Raw genomic sequence first — 19,340 nt, 5'->3', positions numbered from 1 at the left:
ATAAAAAAATATTTATTATCAATCATTTTTTTCATATCAATTGTAAGAGTACAAGATGTTAAAGCATAAATTAATATAATAGGAAAATCATTAACTTTAGAAATCACAAAAAAAATTATTTAGTGAACCATAACTTTATTTATCCATAATTTTATTTATTGTTACCAATAGGAAAGAAAAAACAATTATGCATATAAATTTTTAGGCTTTGTTGAAAATGATTTAATTATAACTATAACAAACACATTAGTTCATAAAAAGATGTTTTCAGTCTTCTAGTTTATATTGTCTTTAGTGTTAGAAATTAATAAGATTTCCTCTCTAAGAATGTTAGAAAATGATTAAACAAATAATAATAATAATAATAATAACATGAGTAATATAATAATAATTATTAGAGCAACAATAATACAAAGACATATATATGAATCAAAGAATATTAATCAGACCCAACAATTCTTATAACAATTATAATTATAACAAACACATTAGTTCATAAAAAGATGTTTACAGTCTTCTTTATATTATCTTTATTGTTAAAAATGAATAAGATTTTCTCTCTAAGAATGTTAGAAAATGATTAAACAAATAATATTAATAATAATAATAATATGAGTAATATAATAATAATTATTAGAGCAACAATAATACTAAGACATATATATGAATCAAAGAATATTAATTAGACCCAACAATTCTTATAACAATTATAACTATAACAAACACATTAGTTCATAAAAAGATGTTTTCAATCTTCTACTTTTATTGTCTTTAATGTTAGAAATGAATAAGATTTTCTCTCTAAGAATGTTAGAAAATGATTAAACAAATAATACTAATAATACTAATAATAATAATAATAATATGAGTAATATAATAATAATAATTAGAGCAACAATAATACCAAGACATATATATAAATCAAAGAATATTAATCAGACCCAAAAATTCTTATAACAATTATAACTATAACAAACACATTAGCTCACAAAAAGTTGTTTTCATTCTTCTACTTTTATTGTCTTTAATGTTAGAAGTTAATAAGATTTTCTCTATAAGAATGTTAGAAAATGATTAAACAAATAATACTAATACTAATAATAATAATAAAAATAAAAATATGAGTAATATAATAATAATTATTAGAGCAACAATAATACCAAGACATATATATAAATCAAAAAATATTAATCAGACCCAACAATTCTTATAACAATTATAACTATAACAAAACACATTAGTTCATAAAAAGATGTTTTCAGTCTTCTTTATATTGTCTTTAATGTTAAAAATGAATAAGATTTTCTCCCTAAGAATGTTAGAAAATGATTAAACAAATAATATTAATAATAATAAAAATATGAGTAATATAATAATAATTATTAGAGCAACAATAATACCAAGACATATATATGAATCAAAGAATATTAATAAGACCCAACAATTCTTATAACAATTATAACTATAACAAACACATTAGTTCATAAAAAAATGTTTTCAGTCTTCTTTATATTGTCTTTAATGTTATAAATGAATAAGATTTTTGACATATATATGAATCAAAGAGTATTAATCAGACCCAACAATTCTTATAACAACTAGCGAAAACACAAGCGTTATTGGGCCTGTGTGTTCGCTTTTTTTAATTTTTATAGAAATTTGAATTAAGATCAATAAAGAATATATAATTAATTTTTAAAATAGTTGCAAAATATAAAATTAGAAAAATAAAATATGTATACAAAATATGTTTTTAAAATAACTAAAAGGATAAAAAAGGTTTTTAAAACAATTTATAAAATTAATAATTTTTAAATTAATAATTAAGGGTAAAACTAGAATAATGAAATATAGACACAAAAGAGGGTATCTCTTTATATATTGTTATAGATAATAAATAAAAATTAAATAAGGAATTGAGTAGAAATATCCTAGGTTGAGGCACGTAGAGCGTTGTCATGTTGTCCTTAGAGAAAAAAATGCCCCCACTGCATAGGGCAATACACAATATTATGCGTTCCTCTCCCAAGATACAACAACCCATCAAATTGATAGAGTGCAGCAAAGGATCTCTGAACCTTATGAACACCAATGTCTTAAAAGATAATATAGAGAAGAATACAAAACACTTGTATATGACCTGTAGTGTTTATTGTGTTTTTCATTCTTACACAAATAGGGGTATTTATAGGTAATAGAGAGAGACTTAAGAGTCAATTATAATAAATCTGGTTAAATAAAATATTAATTTTTAATAAAAAAAAATAGTTGTTAACCACGAATAATATTTACCTATAAAAGTAAAAGTCCATAAAAATATTAATAACTATAGGATAATATTTTAATTATATATTTTTAAAATTATATTAAATATTTCCAACAATCCCCCACATAATTTAATAAAATAAAATGAAACAAAACATATTATCTTTTAAAACAATATATTATAGTTCAGCGTAAGGAACCTTCTGAGTTTGAGCCTTACTACTAGTGCTTATAAACTTCCACCTAAGAAAATGCAAAGACTTAATTGTCTTGAGCTACATCCTTTGTGATCAAGTTTTAGTAAATAACACATACAATATCAGTGTTCATTTTAAGTTCTAATCAATGGTTGCACGTTATGGCCTTGTGCATGTATCTTGTTTTATGAATCCATGTATCTTATACTAAAAATGTATATTTTTCTTATTATGCTAAAAACGAAATATATTCATACTTATTATATTAAACCGACTATTTATCCTAAATAAATATATTAACAATAAATAATCAATTTTCAAATATTTTAAACAATTAAATCATCATTTTTTATTATTTTTTCTTTATCAAAGGTGTAAGATCTCTTTTTCTGTGTTAAAGAGTTGGGTCAACTTTGGTAAAAAGGTCCAAGAGTAGCCCATCTTGTTTTCTAAGATCCCTTCAGCTCCCCACATGCTTCTCATTCTGTCTCATCCACCCAAAACAGTTCACTCACTTTCCTCTTTTTATGAAACAGGAGCTCTGCTAGGGCACTGCGAAACTCCCCTCCGAGCTTGTCGAAAGCTCCCTCCACGTAAGTTGAACACTTAAACTTCATGCATTCTCGTCCTTTTTAGTTTGGTTGCGTTGGTTCTTTCCAGGATTCACCCTTATAACCTTATTCCCATTCTTGTGTGCATCTTTTCATTTCATTAGTATGTTCCTGGAGTTGTGGTGTTGGTCTTGTTAGAACTCACATTCCGTAGTTTGCTTTCAGTTTGGAGGTAAGGGAAGCTAGAGTCTAAAGTTTTAAGACTATTGCATGCCTGCTGGTTGATGAATCATATTTTTAAATGCTTGTTGGTCGTTTGTGCTGATTGAAAATATGTTGGGTTATGTTATGCTTGAGTTTCTAGATTTGCATGTGTGAGAGCAGGTGGGATCTGTTGATCTCGCATAAGCAAGTGGTTCTTTGCCCAAACAAAAATCTCTCGCCTAAGCAAGAGTAGCAGAAACTCGTCCCTCTCTTTTATTCGATTTGTCGCCTAAGCGAATTTCTTTCGCTTGAGCGAGAGTAATCTCGCCTAAGTGAGATGGGCTAGCTTAAGCGAGAACTCGTGGTGTACACTATTTGCAATCTCGCCCAGGCAAGAGTTTCTGGCTTGAGCGAGAGTGTAACATCCCAGTCGGATATTACTAATTTAAAGAAATAAGATTAAAACTTCATTTATTATAATCTCATTTCCCAAAAATCACGAGAAATTTAAATCATTTATTTCATCGAAAAAATGGTCTAAAATCCATACTTTATAAAACTTGAATATAATGTCAAAGTCTGGTAAAACAAAGGTTTACAAAATTATTCCAAACTATAAATAAATAAAAGCTTTGATAAAACTTTTCTCCTCGTCTAGCCCCGCTCTGACTCTATGCCACACCAGATCCACCTGCAACATTATATGCTCGTGTGTAACTCAATACACGACCATTGCCAAACACAAGCAGATAGGGTGAGCTAACAGTATAAAACATATGCATACATACATATGAAATATATGCACACACATAAAAGGGAGTCCATGCTTTGATTCCAAACCACATGGTCACCACCATGTCATCCATGATCTACGTCTTTAGATGAATACCTCAATATGCCTTGCTGCCACGCCTACAAGCCATAACTTGTAGAACGCGTGCGAGAAACCTACTACGGATCATGCTCCGTAATGCCAGGTGGAGTTCCCAATACGGATATAGTTCGTAATGTTCCAAGACTACCAAACTCATTAGCTAAATATTGAGGAGGGCAATCTATTTGGACCCATCCGTACGAGCCACAACTCGCACACTCACACCAGCAACATTCACCAACCCAAGCCACAACTCAAGATTTCCTCGTGTTCATTCGCCATCCTGAGCCACAGCTCAAGTGACGCCATTCTAAGCCACAGGTCAAGGAATTCCACGTTTTTAACTCCTATCCCAAGCAGCAACTCAAGGGATACGTTCCGAGACACAATTCAAGGAACACTCCAACAAGCCCACCTTTAAGGTATCACCAAAGCCTTGTAGACCACACACATAAAAAAATAAACAACCACTCTGCAACTACATTATCTCCTAGCGTTGCTCTTGAGCCGCCAGGCGAAATTTGCTTCCAAACTGCCTGGCAGGACACATCTATTGCTAGGCGCCAAGTGCCTCTGATGCCATTGACTTACAAGTATCGCTTGGCGTTGTAAGATCCGGGAAAATTAATTAATTAAATAATTAATTAATTAATAAATGTGGGTAGAAGACGTCTTTATGATAATTATTGTTGTTTAATATGGTGTGGAAAAGTACTAGCTCAAGTGGTTGAGAGTAGTTTGGTTTGTGTGAGAGGACTTGGGTTCGGGTCCTATGTATGCTGATTATGTGTGTTATTTTATTATTGCCTTTTTATAATATGTGCGAGTATGGGATTGATGATGTAAATTGTTTGGGTTGGAAGATATCATCAAATGTGATTTGGCATAGTGGTTGTGCTTTGGCCTTAGGAGTAGAAGGTCATGGGTTCAAACCTTGGTGGGTAAAGCATAAGTTTTATTTTTTTTGCTAATTATTAGTTGTGGCATGAATGTGAAGGGGTAAAGAAAACCTAGCAGAAGGGTAACTAGGAGGTGCTGAAAAATCACTCACTAAAGGACTTGAATAGTCATTAAGGTCACCCTAAAGCCAATCCCGTTTTAATTTTAAAACCTATTTGAAAGGCACCTATAAAAGCCAAAGTTTAAGAAAAAGGAAGGTTTTTGGCAATTGTTGTGAGCTGCTGCAGAGAGAGCACGAAATTGAGGTTGAGAGGTGAGGTTTGGGTGCGAAAAAAGGGCTGAACTAAGAGGGAGTCTGTGGCACTTCATTGGTAACCCAAGAAAACCAATCTTCTTCCCAATTTCAATCAAATTTTCAAGTTAGGGGAGTTGTACTTTTAAGTATGTGAATTTCTTGATTGAATTGTGGTTTTGTGTTATTGCTTTCTCGATTGGAAAATGAGGGTAGTGAATTCGTGCATGTATCATCAAATTAATGAATGGGCTGGATGGTTATAGGTTGAAGAATCTATTATGTATTGCACATTTTGGGTGGAAAAAAATGAGGGTTTTGGGTAATGTAATTGTGAATTGTGCTTTGAACTGGGATTATTGGGATTATTTCTGGTCTGTATCATGTGCACATGTTTGTTGTATGATTCTCTATTGTTTGGCATGAATTGGAATGTGGTTTGGTATGATTTCGGATGGTTTACGTGCATAAACAGAGGGAAACTCTGCAAGTCTCACCCAAGCGAGGTCATTTCGGTTGGCCTTGTGTTGCGTTTCTCGCCTAGGCGAATGGTTTCAGGTTTGAGCGACTGACACTCTCGCTTAGGCGAGAGTGGCTCGCCTAAGCGAGATCGCAAGGAAGGGTGCTCATGTTGAGCGAGTCTTCTCGTTCAGGCGAGGAGTTTAGTGTGTTGAGCGAGTCAAGTCTCGCTCAGGTGAGACGACCTCGCCTAAGCGAGATATCGTGGTCAGGTGTGATGCTTTTGGGTGATTCGTAGCTCAAGCGAGACTGTTTTGAATGTTTGGGTGAGACATGATCTCGCCTAGGCGAGGGGATCTCGCCTAAGCGAGATAACATACTGTGGTCACTATTTTAAGCTCGCTCAGGCGAGGTGAGCTAGCCTAAGCGAGGTTGAGAGCTTAGTTTGGGCGAGGGGTCCCTAGCCTAAGCGAGTTTATGCAAGTTACTATGTTCATGTGTTTGTGAGTGTGTGTTTGGTTGTTTATCATAAGGATGGATTGTATATGCATGTGGTGTGATGTTGGGGCTTGAAGGACTAAGTCCAATAGGGGTCTGGGATGTGCTTGGTGGTTGGACACATGATGGGCATGGAACTGGTTGAGTTCCCGTCGGCTACTAATGGGCGAGGAGTCCTTAGTATGGTGATTGCATGTGTCGGGCGCACGATGGGCAAGGAACTGTGATGTTCTCGTCGGCTACTATTGGGCAAGGAGTCCATAGCATGGTGATTGCGTGCGTGCCAGGGTCCAAGTGTGAGACTTGGATGTTTTACTACAAACGAGAAGTCTGTAGGGCAGTACTATGAGCGGGATAGGCTCATAGGGTTGGACCACGAATGAGTCAGTTTCGTGGGAGCACAGGGAAGTCCCAAGACCTAGTACATGCATATGACTCATAAAGGACTATGAGGTCATGGTTGGGTAATTTGATATGAGATATTTAATTATGTTGTTTTAGGTTGGGGAACATGTTTATTTCATATATTTGTTTATATTTTATTGTGCATAGCTCACCCTATCTGTGTGCGTGTGGCGATGATCGAATATCTTGTGATCCGGGAGCAGATGATTTGACAGGTGAGCCAGGAGACACTTAGACTCGGAGCGTGGGCTAGCTTGGGATTTTTGTACATATAATTATTGTTTTAGTTTTGAGATAATTATGTAATCATTTCGGGAGCCATTAAATTTTAATTCAGTTTTAATATTATGGACTCCTGGTTTATGACAGTTATATTTGAGTTTTAAATTTCTCGTGTTTTTGGGAAATAGTTTTATTAAATGTGGACTTTATTTTAAATTGGAATTATTTATTAAATATTCGTAATATTCCTTAGGGATGTTACAGGACGACCCTCACCGCCAGGCGCCACGCGCTCCAGTACTCCATTGGTTTGGTAACTATCGCTTGGCGGGTCAAACACCACCGCCAGGCGCTACACCAGTACTTGCGCAGTACTGGTTTTTTTTTCACTTCAATAGGGTTCTAGCACCTCACGTTTGCAACAACCCACATCTAGAATAATTCAAATGATGAAGGATTATCTTGTTCCTTTTTAAGATTATTGAATATGATGTGAGTTGATTAAGAAAACCAAGGAAATCCCCACTAGACATTAAGATAGCAAGCTATCTAGATGTGAAGGTTCCTTTCCAAGGTTCTAGAGAAGAAGATGATGGGTTGATTCAAAACAAAAAGGAAATGAAAAGGAAACATAAAATGGAAAGGAAAGAAATGGTAAAAATGTGAGAAGCACGCCACTACAAGGCTAGGCTAGAAGCCATGGAAACCTTGAAGATGAGTGGATGTGTGCCGCCACTTGCTATGCAAGATAAGGCTTAAAGTATTCACTCCCTAGGGAGGAAACTCTCACAAATGGTTGAGACACAAGAGTGTTTTTACTTCAAAATGTTCAACCCTTTTACATGTCTAGGAGCACCCCTTATATAGAAGAGTTTAGGGGCCTCTAAGCAAATAAAAGATACCTAAGGATGTCTCTACAAAAACCTAACCCTAGCTTCTAGAAACTAGGTCAAATAAGGTTACAAAAATGAGAGACAAAAGAGCTAACTATGGTGTGTGCAAGGCTAATTTCGTTCTAGCACAAAAGGAGACAAAGAATGTGTCTCATATGTCTCCAAAAAGTGGTCAAAGTGTGCTAAAAACAAAGGAGACCAAAGGTACATAGGTACACTTGCTTCATGCCTTTTACTTTATGCTTTATGCCTTTGCTTTACTCTCTCCTCCACATCATTTATGCTCCCCAATCACCATGCGCCACCTAGCATTGCTTTCTTACTCCTAATTAACCTACAAAGCAAATAAACATAGATTAGCATGTTAGCTTAAGTCAAGTCAACTATAGTCAACAAGTCAAACCTAGTCAAAGGTCAACAAGTCAACTAAAGTTGATTCAACTAAGTCAACTTAGGGAATCAAAAATAACAAACACAAATGAAAGGGATGAAGGATTAGTGAACTTCCTTTCTAAACATGCTTAGTCTTCTTAAGCATGTGCCTTCATCCTTGGTTGGGGTCAATCCTTCATCATCCTCCCCTTCTTGGAGAGAATTTGACCACAAATTGTTTAAGCCTTTTAGATGGAGCTTGACTTGATTTGGGGGAGGTTTTGCGCCTCCCTTTTATGAGCTCTTGTTCCATCTTTTCTAAGGGTGCTACCCCTAGCTTTGGTTAGGCCATCCCTCTTTTCTAGACCACTCTTCTTCTCATGCTTGCGCATTGGGTCTTCCTTTTGAGCCTTGCAAGAGAAGAAAGAATGGTGATGTCCATCTTGCTTTGAAAATATTTTTTTAGAGGCAAGTAACACTTTGGAGGTAACTTGCTCTTTTTCTTTTTCATCTTTTCTCTTATCTTTCACTTTATTTTGGTCCTCATTTGCTTGATTGGGTGAGAGAGGTAGGAGTGTGAACTTCTTGCCTTGAAAGGAGAAAGCATAGGTGTTAGCATGGCCATCATAAAAGACTTTCTATCAAATTGCCATGGCCTACCTAACAAAATATGAGTTTCTTCCATAGGCACAACATCACATAACACCTCATCTTTAAAATTTCCAATTGAAAAGTTAATGAGGACTTGTTGAGTTACTTTAATGTCTTCTTTCTTAAGCCATGATAGCTTGTAGGGCTTGGCATGAGGGATAGTTTTCAAGCCAAGCTTGTCCACAACCCTTGTGCTAGCCACATTTACACAACTTCCATTATCTATGAGGAGGGGATATAGTTTGTCTTTGATATGACACCTTGAATGAAAAAGGTTTTGTCTTTGAGAAGGGTCAAGTTCCTTGGAAACTTGTCTTAGTTGGTGCCTTATCATTAACAATCCACCTTCAAGGGGTTTAATCCTTTCACTTGAAGAAGAAGTACTTTTGGGGGAAGGGGGAGAAGAATGTTCACTCTCTACTTCTTTTTTAAGGTTTAAGGCCATGGTTCTTTTGGTGGGACAATTTGTAGCTATGTGCCTATATCTCAAACACTTAAAACATTTTATAGAACTTGTCCTTGTACCTTGAGAAGAATTAGGAGTTTCATTAGAAGGCCTAGACGAATTAGTCCTAGGAGGTGGGTCTTTGGAACTCTTGAGTGGTGATTTATCATGTTTTCTTTCTTTATCTTTCCAAGTACTAGAATAGTAGTCATTGTATGAACCACTCCTCTTGGCCTCTTTTTTCTTTTGCAATTGAGTTTCAACTTTGATGGCCAAATGTAAAACTTTGTCAAGAGAGGAGTACTCATATAACTCTACTAAATCTTGTATGTCCCTCCTTAACCCACTCACAAATCTAGCTACCTTTTCCTCTTCACTTTCAAATTGGAGTCCTACTTTTAGAAGCATGGACTCCATTAACTTGTAATATTCATCCACACACAAGGACCCTTGTTGAAGCCTTTGGAGCTTCAAAAGAGTCTCCCTCCTATAGAAGGAAGGAACAAATCTAGCGCGCATCAAATTTTTAAGGTCCCTCCAAGAAGTCGCGAGTGACTCTTGGTTAATATTGTCCATACATAATTGATGCCACCAAGTCATGGCATAATCCTCAAACTCTAAGACTACCAAATCTACTTGCTTTTGATGACTAACTACATGAATGGTAAAAATTTGGTCCACTTTTTGTTCCCACTCAATGTAGATGTTAGGGTCATTTTCTCCTTTGAACTTAGGAATCTTTGGAGTTTGCTTCTCTTGTGATGGTTTGCGCCTAGAATGCCCTCTTTTCCTAGCCTCTCTTTCTTGCTCCTTAGCTTCAAGCCTTTGAATGTGCTCTTGGATTCTTAGGTCACTTTGCTCCTTGTCCTTTCTCAATTGTTCAAAGGCCTCCTTCCTAGACAACTCCAAATCCCAAAACAATCTCATCAATGTATTGTTTTTGTTTGGTATAGGTGCATTTGATGAACTTGCCATGATTCCTACAACAAAAACACTCAAATTCGAGACAAAATAAATGGATTAGGGGTTAGACAACATGAAAATCGAGACCAAATCCAACCCAAATTGTAACCCAAGTGTTTAGATCACTCTCCCAAAGTAACAAGGCAAGGCTAGCACTCAAAATCCACCAAAGGAGTGAAGCAAACACTTTTAAAAACTTGTTCAAAACCTTTCAAATGCAAGACAAGTGATTCGGCCACAACATCCCAAGAGTTTCAAGAAAAGAAAACTACTAAGACACAACAAAGAACACCTAGTGACAAGCAAGAAAAGCACAAAAACAAGAAAGTTTAACTTCTAAGGAAACTTGTTTTTAAAGACAAAACTTGAACAAGACTAAAACAATGAAAAGAACTTTTAAGGACTCTATGGAAAGCATTTGAACAAGCCAAGATTATACCTCAAATTATGCATACACCATGAAAGATCATAACCAAGTCAAAGCATGGAACTAATTTGCCAATATCAACCAAAATCCAAGTATAAAATTTGGTAGCATAACACCTAGTAAAAATGACCAAATGGATTCACCAAGCAACACATTAGCTCTCGGCCAAACTGTTTTTGGTCATGAAAATAATTTTTCTTTTCAAAACTAGGTACTTAAGATGATGAGAAGGATATTTTAGGGTGTCTTGAACACTTAGTTCCTTAAAAAGTAGGTCAAAATCAATTTCAAGGAGCATGCTACAACAAAAGGCATAGATCTCATGCAATAGCTCAAATACTTAGAAACAAGAATAAGAAAACTCAGAGAAGCATATGACATATGACTCAAGCAAAAGTTAGACACATTTAAAGACTCAACATGACATACACAAAGACATAAACATGTAGCTATCATGCATTTAAACTCATGGATTTGAGGCTCAAAGACTAAGCATCCAAAGACATGTTATCCAACCACATTTAGGAGTAAGAAGAGTAACAAAAACAGTAGCCAAAACTGCCCAACATAACCTGAAAAACGTTGATTCGCGGTGATTTTGGCAGCTCTGACCTTTGCTCACTATTTCAATCATAACTCTATCCACAGAACTCCAAATGCATTGGTTCTTTTTTTGTTAGAAACTAGACTCAAAGAGCTTTCTTTTGACATCAAGAACGTAATTTTTGGACCACTGAGCAGGTGCAGTTTAATCTTTGAAAATCGTGAACAGTTTCTGCCAGCATTGTTTTTATGTGGACCATTCAAAGATAGCTACACAAGACAAGGTTAGAACATGAAAAACACCATATTCAAGGACAACCATAGCTCTAGATACCAAATGATGAAGGATTATCTTGTTCCTTTTTAAGATTATTGAATATGGTGTGAGTTGATTAAGAAAACCAAGGAAATCCCCACTAGACATTAAGATAGCAAGCTATCTAGATGTGAAGGTTCCTTTCCAAGGTTCTAGAGAAGAAGATGATGGGTTGATTCAAAACAAAAAGGAAATGAAAAGGAAACATAAAATGGAAAGGAAAGAAATGGTAAAAATGTGAGAAGCACGCCACTACAAGGCTAGGCTAGAAGCCATGGAAACCTTGAAGATGAGTGGATGTGTGCCGCCACTTGCTATGCAAGATAAGGCTTAAAGTATTCACTCCCTAGGGAGGAAACTCTCACAAATGGTTGAGACACAAGAGTGTTTTTACTTCAAAATGCTCAACCCTTTTACATGTCTAGGAGCACCCCTTATATAGAAGAGTTTAGGAGCCTCTAAGCAAATAAAAGATACCTAAGGATGTCTCTACAAAAACCTAACCCTAGCTTCTAGAAACTAGGTCAAATAAGGTTACAAAAATGAGAGACAAAAGAGATAACTATGGTGTGTGCAAGGCTAATTTCGTTCTAGCACAAAAGGAGACAAAGAATGTGTCTCATATGTCTCCAAAAAGTGGTCAAAGTGTGCTAAAAACAAAAGAGACCAAAGGTACATAGGTACACTTGCTTCATGCCTTTTACTTTATGCTTTATGCCTTTGCTTTACTCTCTCCTCCACATCATTTATGCTCCCCAATCACCATGCGCCACCTAGCATTGCTTTCTTACTCCTAATTAACCTACAAAGCAAATAAACATAGATTAGCATGTTAGCTTAAGTCAAGTCAACTATAGTCAACAAGTCAAACCTAGTCAAAGGTCAACAAGTCAACTAAAGTTGATTCAACTAAGTCAACTTAGGGAATCAAAAATAACAAACACAAATGAAAGGGATGAAGGATTAGTGAACTTCCTTTCTAAACATGCTTAGTCTTCTTAAGCATGTGCCTTCATCCTTGGTTGGGGTCAATCCTTCATCAAATGGCCCTTTGCAGGCATCATCACAAGACTCAAACATCCGTTATGCATAAATCTTTATCTAGGATACCATAAATGTGCCTACCTCTATATTTTCACAATTTAACACCAACCACTCTTGAATTTAGCCAACACCCAAATTTTCACGGCACTAACCTCTAAACAGGTTCCAATTCCACAATGCTATTTCCCAAGCCCAAGTCCTATGCCAATTAATAGTCATAGCTTCAATTCCCCTTTTTAATAACTTATGTGTATATCAACAACCTATAATTATCCTCAAATTCAATTAAGCAACTCTATATAGTCCCTCAAACTCTCGCATCATAATCTGCCTTACCTTCCATTAAGGTACTAATTGAATTAAACCTCTAGTTGACTACCATTAAAATCAACTCTCCCAAAACCAAACCAAACTTTATTATTCTCATAGGGTCTTACTTCATGCATTTCTTACCCCCTGTACCATGCAATCCAGCATATTAAGAATTCAACTCTGCAAAACTCTCTAATCTCGCTGCAAGCCCAGCTGCACAACGCCACTAGTCTGTAACTGGCGCTTGGCGACAGTCTAAGTGCCGCCAGGCGGTGCATAAGATTCTGGAAATTTCCAGCAATTCTTGCACCTACGAAGACTCCCAAAAAAACAAAAATCCAAAACACACCACCTTGATCATTTTCACGTCTCAGTACCCAACCATACCACCAATGATGCTTAATACCAAACTAGATTCAAACTTAGGTATTATAAGGGCAATTCCAGCATCATTCACTCTTAACACTCCAAATCCCCGAGTTGTTAAACCCTAAAGTACACTCTTCTGCAATTCACTCAATACCCACAAAATGATACAATTATCCGTATTCCACAATTCCATTATCATTTAAAGTTCCACTTTTCCCACTCGAAGTATCCTAAAATGCATAAAATACCAAATTCAAGCCAATTTACTCGCGTCGCCTGGCAGCTGTTCATCACTGCTAGGCAATTCATACAAAACCCAAAAATTGGGTTGAGGAGAGTTGTGTCGCCTGATGGTCCATTCATGCCGCTAGGTAGTTCCTAACAGGAACCTAGAAAGTCATTGAAAATGACATGAGTCGCTTGGCGGCTTTGAAGGCCCACTAGGTGGTTTCTAGAAGATTCCAGAAACATGCAATTTCGCAAAATTAACACAGTACATGCTTTCAAATACTCAATTATCATACGCAATTAAAGACATGAAATAAAATCACAGAGTCCAGCTCCCCTAACCTGGATTCCTTGCTTGAAATTGATGAGTTTAGAGCTCCACTTTGAACACCAATGGCCTTCTTTCACTCACAAACTTAGTCTTTTACTCTGAATTTTTCTCTTCTCACAATGCTCAACAATGGTAGGTGCCTAAACACTCTCTCTCACTCTTAATTGGTCACTTTCCCAAGGCTTAATTGTGCTTAATTATAAAAAAATCAAATTGTCATAAACAAGGCTTAATTGTTATTCATGATTCATTATTTGTGGTTTTCCTAGCCCTCTTGGCTGTCCTTAAGACAACTAGGGTTTCTGGCCTTTCACATTCACGCCAAAAAGAATTTTGGCAAAAAGAAGGCTTAGTTTGTGACTACCAAGGTTCAAACTTACAGCCATGCAAATGTCAAGTCAATGCACAACTATTCAACCAATTCATGTTTCGTGATAATTCCTATAATTCTAGGATTATATTATCACTCATCATGGTCAAGCACTTTATTATTAAAATAAAAATCAATTAAATAATTTGGTTGAAAACAAATTGGTTTTGAATTATTTGGTTGCTTCCATGATTGATTGATTTACTCCTTAAAGCTTGAAGTATGATACCGTGTATGTTTTATGTGATGTAATGAGACTAAAATCGATGTATTGGTATGAAACGAGACATGACTTGGTTGGTTGGTTGTGCATTGGCATGAGATTATAATACTTGAGATGACATGTGGAATGTTGTTAGTGAAAAAGTTACATGGGAAACTCTTGGTGATGGTGTGGTTAGTGTATGTCTTGATATAGGAGATGTCTAGATAAAGGAAGGTATCTTGAACTCTGATAATCGTTCACACTCATATAGAGTAGAATGAAATTATGTGGTGAGAGTGGCAGGAGGTCCTAGTCTTGGGAGGTGTTTGAGCTTGAGACATAATGGGATTAACCTTGTGTGTGGTTGGGTGATAACCCCTTGTGTCTAGACTCTGCAGAGTTTAGAAACCAACACAGGTGCATACTTCTTTTAGAATTCTATATCACGCGCATAATTTGGATAATTGAGTTTGAGGGTCTTGCATTGTTTGCCTTCACATGCCTTATGTGCTTACTAAAATGCCTGTTTAAAAATATGTTTACCCTTTCTCTCTATGTTTGTGTTCTTTGTTTCACTTTTCCTTTTTGTAATGATCACCAAATACTTGGTGTGAGCAAACGTGGAGATTCTTGGGGATCGTTCAGATAGTGGTGATGTTGTTGTCTCGTTTTGGGTGTGGTATCTAATGCTCTTTTGAGCATCTTTGTTGAACTGTTTACTTTTGCAACTCATTGCTCTATGAGCACTCTCAAGTTAAATTGTATTCATAGTTAGTCTTTGTTCAAGGCATTGCATTGTGCCTTTGGGTATCCCTTTCGGTATATTATGGATAATTGTAAAAGGTTAGCTCTGATATACTTTGTCAGTGTTCTTTTTTTATATACTATAAACATACGACGTTTTATTTATTAGAACTATTCTATTAATTTGGGATGTTACAAAAGGAATCATGAAATTTTATTTTATTATTATTATTATTACCGTTTAATGAGATATATCTAGTCAAGGGGTTTGGAACAAGATCAATGGCTAAGAGATACAAGAAAATTAGGCTTTCTCTAAGCTTAGTAGGCCCAAGTTGAGGTTCACATGGACTAAGGAGGATGTGAAGACAAGTTTATGACACTTTGTTTGTAAATAGTAGAATAGGTTTATTTTGGACCTTATATTTTGGGCAAAATAGTATAAAGTGGTCATTAGGCCTAGAGGAGTTAGGCCTTTATGTGAGACACATGAATCAAGATTTTTACCTTAGGTTGTGCCCTAACTTGGAAAGCAAGCTTGGGTTTTGGCTTTCCATATGTGTCCCAAGGTGTGAGAAGTGTGAGCTTGCCACCTAGGCTTGTCATACTAGAGGCATGCTTTCCTTTGGCTCCAAATTCAAAATTTTATAGTTTGAATTTCTCTCTCTTTTTGGAGACACCTAGCTCTCCTTTGCTTCAATAGATAGAGGAGTAACACTCTTGTAAAATCATTCATGAATATAGTAGAAAACCTTTTTTGAGAATACTCTAGACTTTTCCTCTCTTTGTAAATCACCTAGGCTATAACTCCCTTTTAGGTTTCCTCTAGACACCGTTCCTTGAGAGTTAGCCTAATATCTCTTGAGAGCACTTCTACACCTCCGTTTCATTATTGTTGTAAATGTTTTATTCTATGGGATTTATATCGACATTTATATGGTTTTAGAATCTTTTTAATGTTAAGAATTTATATATTATATTATCTTTAATTTTTAATAACATTAAACTATAGTATCATTATATTTTTATTATTTATACATCATTTAACATTTTTATGTATTTATGCATTAGATGAAATAGTTAATTTATTTTTAAATTATTGATTTAAATAAAATTATTTTTATAAAAAAATTAATCATCATTATAAAATATGAATCTAGAAATGGATTTGGATGTACAACTTGATCCAAATATTTCAACCTAGATTTAAATCTTCATCCAAATATTTGACTATGAATTTTAAAAAAAAAATCTAAACTGCTTTTGCAGAAGAATTAGATATGGACCCAAAATTTTTAATCCAAATATTTTGGATCTAGATTAGATCTGGATTGGGAAGATCCAATCCATGCCCACCCTAGCCTTAGCCATAATCTTGGATACTGATTTCATATGTTGCAGCACCATGATTTGTAAGCAGTAGTGCAAGAAAGGGTTTTAGCTGCGATTATTTTTTATATTAGACTTCGATTCTCAAACCGAGACATATTCAAAACAAGGATGCACTTTTGGCCTCGATTGTCAACCGAAGCCAAATATTCGACATTCTACTTCCATTCACGTTCTAATCGAACCATACACACTTGAAATTAAGTAATTATTTTAAATTAAGAAGGATATTTGGCTTTAGTTGATTAAATAACTGAGATCGTATAACCTTAAAATTAAATAATAAATTTAAATTAAAAAAAGATATTTTACTTCCGTATAACCTTAAAATTAAATAATTAATTTAAATTACAAAAAGGATATTTTACTTTAGTTATAGTAAGAATTGAGAAACCATATGTTCTTATAATTAAGGGTTGAGTATGTTTTTAGTCCTTGAACTTTGATCTAAAATTGGAATTCGTCCTTGTCTGAAACTCCAATAGATTTTGGTCCCTAAACTTTAAAAATGAATGAATATAGTCCTTTTAATTCAATTACGTTAACTTTTTTTGAAGTATCAAACATATTTCTCATTAGTTATTGAACCAAGAATGTGTCAAACAATGTAAAAAAACTCCAATACTAATATGAAAAGCGTTCGACACGTCAAAAAAAGTTAACATAATTGGGTTAAAAGGACTATATTCGTTCATTTCTAAAGTTTAGGGACCAAAATGTATTGAAATTTCAGAGAGGGACAAATTCCAATTTTGAGTCAAAGTTTGGGGACTAAAAATATACTTAACCCTATAATTAAATAATTAATTTAAATGAAAAAGGGTATTTGGTTTCGTTTGAGACAATAACCAAATGCCAAATGTGAACTTTTTTTTAATAAGACGATTTGGAATTCAAAAACTAAAGTAATGAAGGAAAAATATATATGTATCCTTGCGAAAACTGTGATCTTAAATGTTATATATTATAGAAGCAATAAAGTGTATCGGAGATGGCATGTGCAAGGGCCAAGTTTTAATGCTATAGGTAGCACTGGTCAAACAAACAGTGTAAATGATAAAATCAGAAAAATGATATTGCTTACACTTGGAGTAGAGACAACACCGAAAGTGATGAACTAATGTAATAACAACTCCACAAGGTATAATTACTTATTTGGTCTCCTAATTTTTTGGTTTAGTTTAATTTGGTTCCTTTATTATTGGTTGGTTCAATTTAGTACTTCAATTATGTAAAATGGTTTAATTTGGTCGTCTGCGTTAAGTTGGAGTTAACATGTCAAGTCGTAGATTTTTTAATTTTTTTTCTGAAAATTTATAAACTACCACGTGTCAGGTTGTCATCGTGCCACGTGACGGTTTACCGTCATGACATGTGGTAATGGTAATAGTTGTTTCAATTTAGTCCTATTTTTAATTTTTTTGTTCAATTTAATACTCCAATTCTGTAAAACGGTTTAATTTGATACCAAATTAGTAAATAAGTTTAATTATAACTTATATATACATGTGAAAATAATTGTTTTGAATTTATACATCAAATCACTACACCAAAATATTCAAATTATTTTATTTTTTTACAAGTATAAAAAATTTCAAGTGTAAAAAATTATAAAGGTAAATATGTAAAAACTAAAATAATTTAAGTATTTAGGTGGAGTGATTTGATGTATATATTAAAAACAATTATTGTAACATGTATATATAAGCTATAATTAAGCTTATTTACTAATTTGATCTTAAATTGGAGAGGACAAAATTTGATCGTTTTAAAAAATAGGGGTACTAAATTGAACCAAAAATTTAAATAGAGGACTAAATTGAAAACAACTATTATCATTGCCACGTGTCATAATTGTAAATTGTCATGTGGCACGACGGTAACCTGACATGTGACGATTATAATTTTTTAGAAAAAAATTTAAAATTAAAAAAAAAATTCTACTACTTGACACGTATTCTGTATGAACACGGTGTTAACTCCAATCTAACAGATAAGACCAAATTGAACCATTTTTAAAATAATTAGGGTACTAAATTGAACCAACTAATAATAAAATGACCAAATTGAACTAAACTAAAAAAATTAGGAGATCAGTAATTATACCACTGTAGAACAACCCCATTTATAGTTCATATTACATTAAAAACTTCTGTATAATTTGCATGGGTACTATGGTTTACTCCATACAAATAACTCAAGCGCAAACATTATTAACATGTAGTGTTATACTTTTGTAAGGTTTATTCATCGAAGAACTAATCCTATTATTATTTTCCTCCTACCGGTCTTGTACATTTTCCATTAAAGTATTAAAATGTGATAAATATATACTTTTCAATACATACTTGCTTCCTTTTTTTTCTTTTTTACATTAAATAAACAAGTATAAGAATGTGTATGGAGTGTGCCTTCCCCTTTTTTTTTTATCAAACTTATGGTAAAAATAAAAAACACTATTAAAGAAAAGCTTCCGAAAATCACAAGTCCATGACTACATGAAGAAATAGTAACAAAAATGGCGTCGCCCGGACTTGAACCGGAGACCTTCAGTGTGTTAGACTGACGTGATAACCAACTACACCACGACACCATTTTGATAAAATTTTCAGACTTATAATTCTATTATAAAGTAATAAAGCGCAAACATATGGAATAAATAGATGAAAATTAGTATTCTAAGTAAAAAAAATAAAATAATGTTTATAATTATTTCTATTAGCAATGCAAGAAAATATTGTATTAAAATGCTTTAAAAGATTACTTTGTGGGTAATTTAACCATATTTTGCTTCAATGTCATATAGTAAAAATAATGTTCTTAAAACATCAGTTACAGAAATTAAAGTGAAAATTATTCATGATATTAGAA

General features: G+C 34.2%; 1 non-coding gene across 1 annotated transcript; it reads right to left on the bottom strand.

Annotated features, from left to right (window-relative positions):
* Positions 1 to 18,988: 18,988 nt before the first annotated feature.
* Positions 18,989 to 19,062, bottom strand: TRNAV-AAC (transfer RNA valine (anticodon AAC)). The gene has a single exon. It is a non-coding gene; the product is annotated as a tRNA-Val (tRNA).
* Between the last annotated feature and the right edge of the window lie 278 nt (positions 19,063 to 19,340).

Source organism: Vigna unguiculata, chromosome 4 (assembly GCF_037176805.1).
Source record: "Vigna unguiculata cultivar grain cowpea cultivar isolate G323 ecotype 2 chromosome 4, ASM3717680v1, whole genome shotgun sequence".
Classification (NCBI taxonomy): domain Eukaryota; kingdom Viridiplantae; phylum Streptophyta; class Magnoliopsida; order Fabales; family Fabaceae; genus Vigna; species Vigna unguiculata.
Note: the sequence above shows the minus strand (reverse complement) of the source record. Positions and strands in the feature narration are given on the sequence as shown.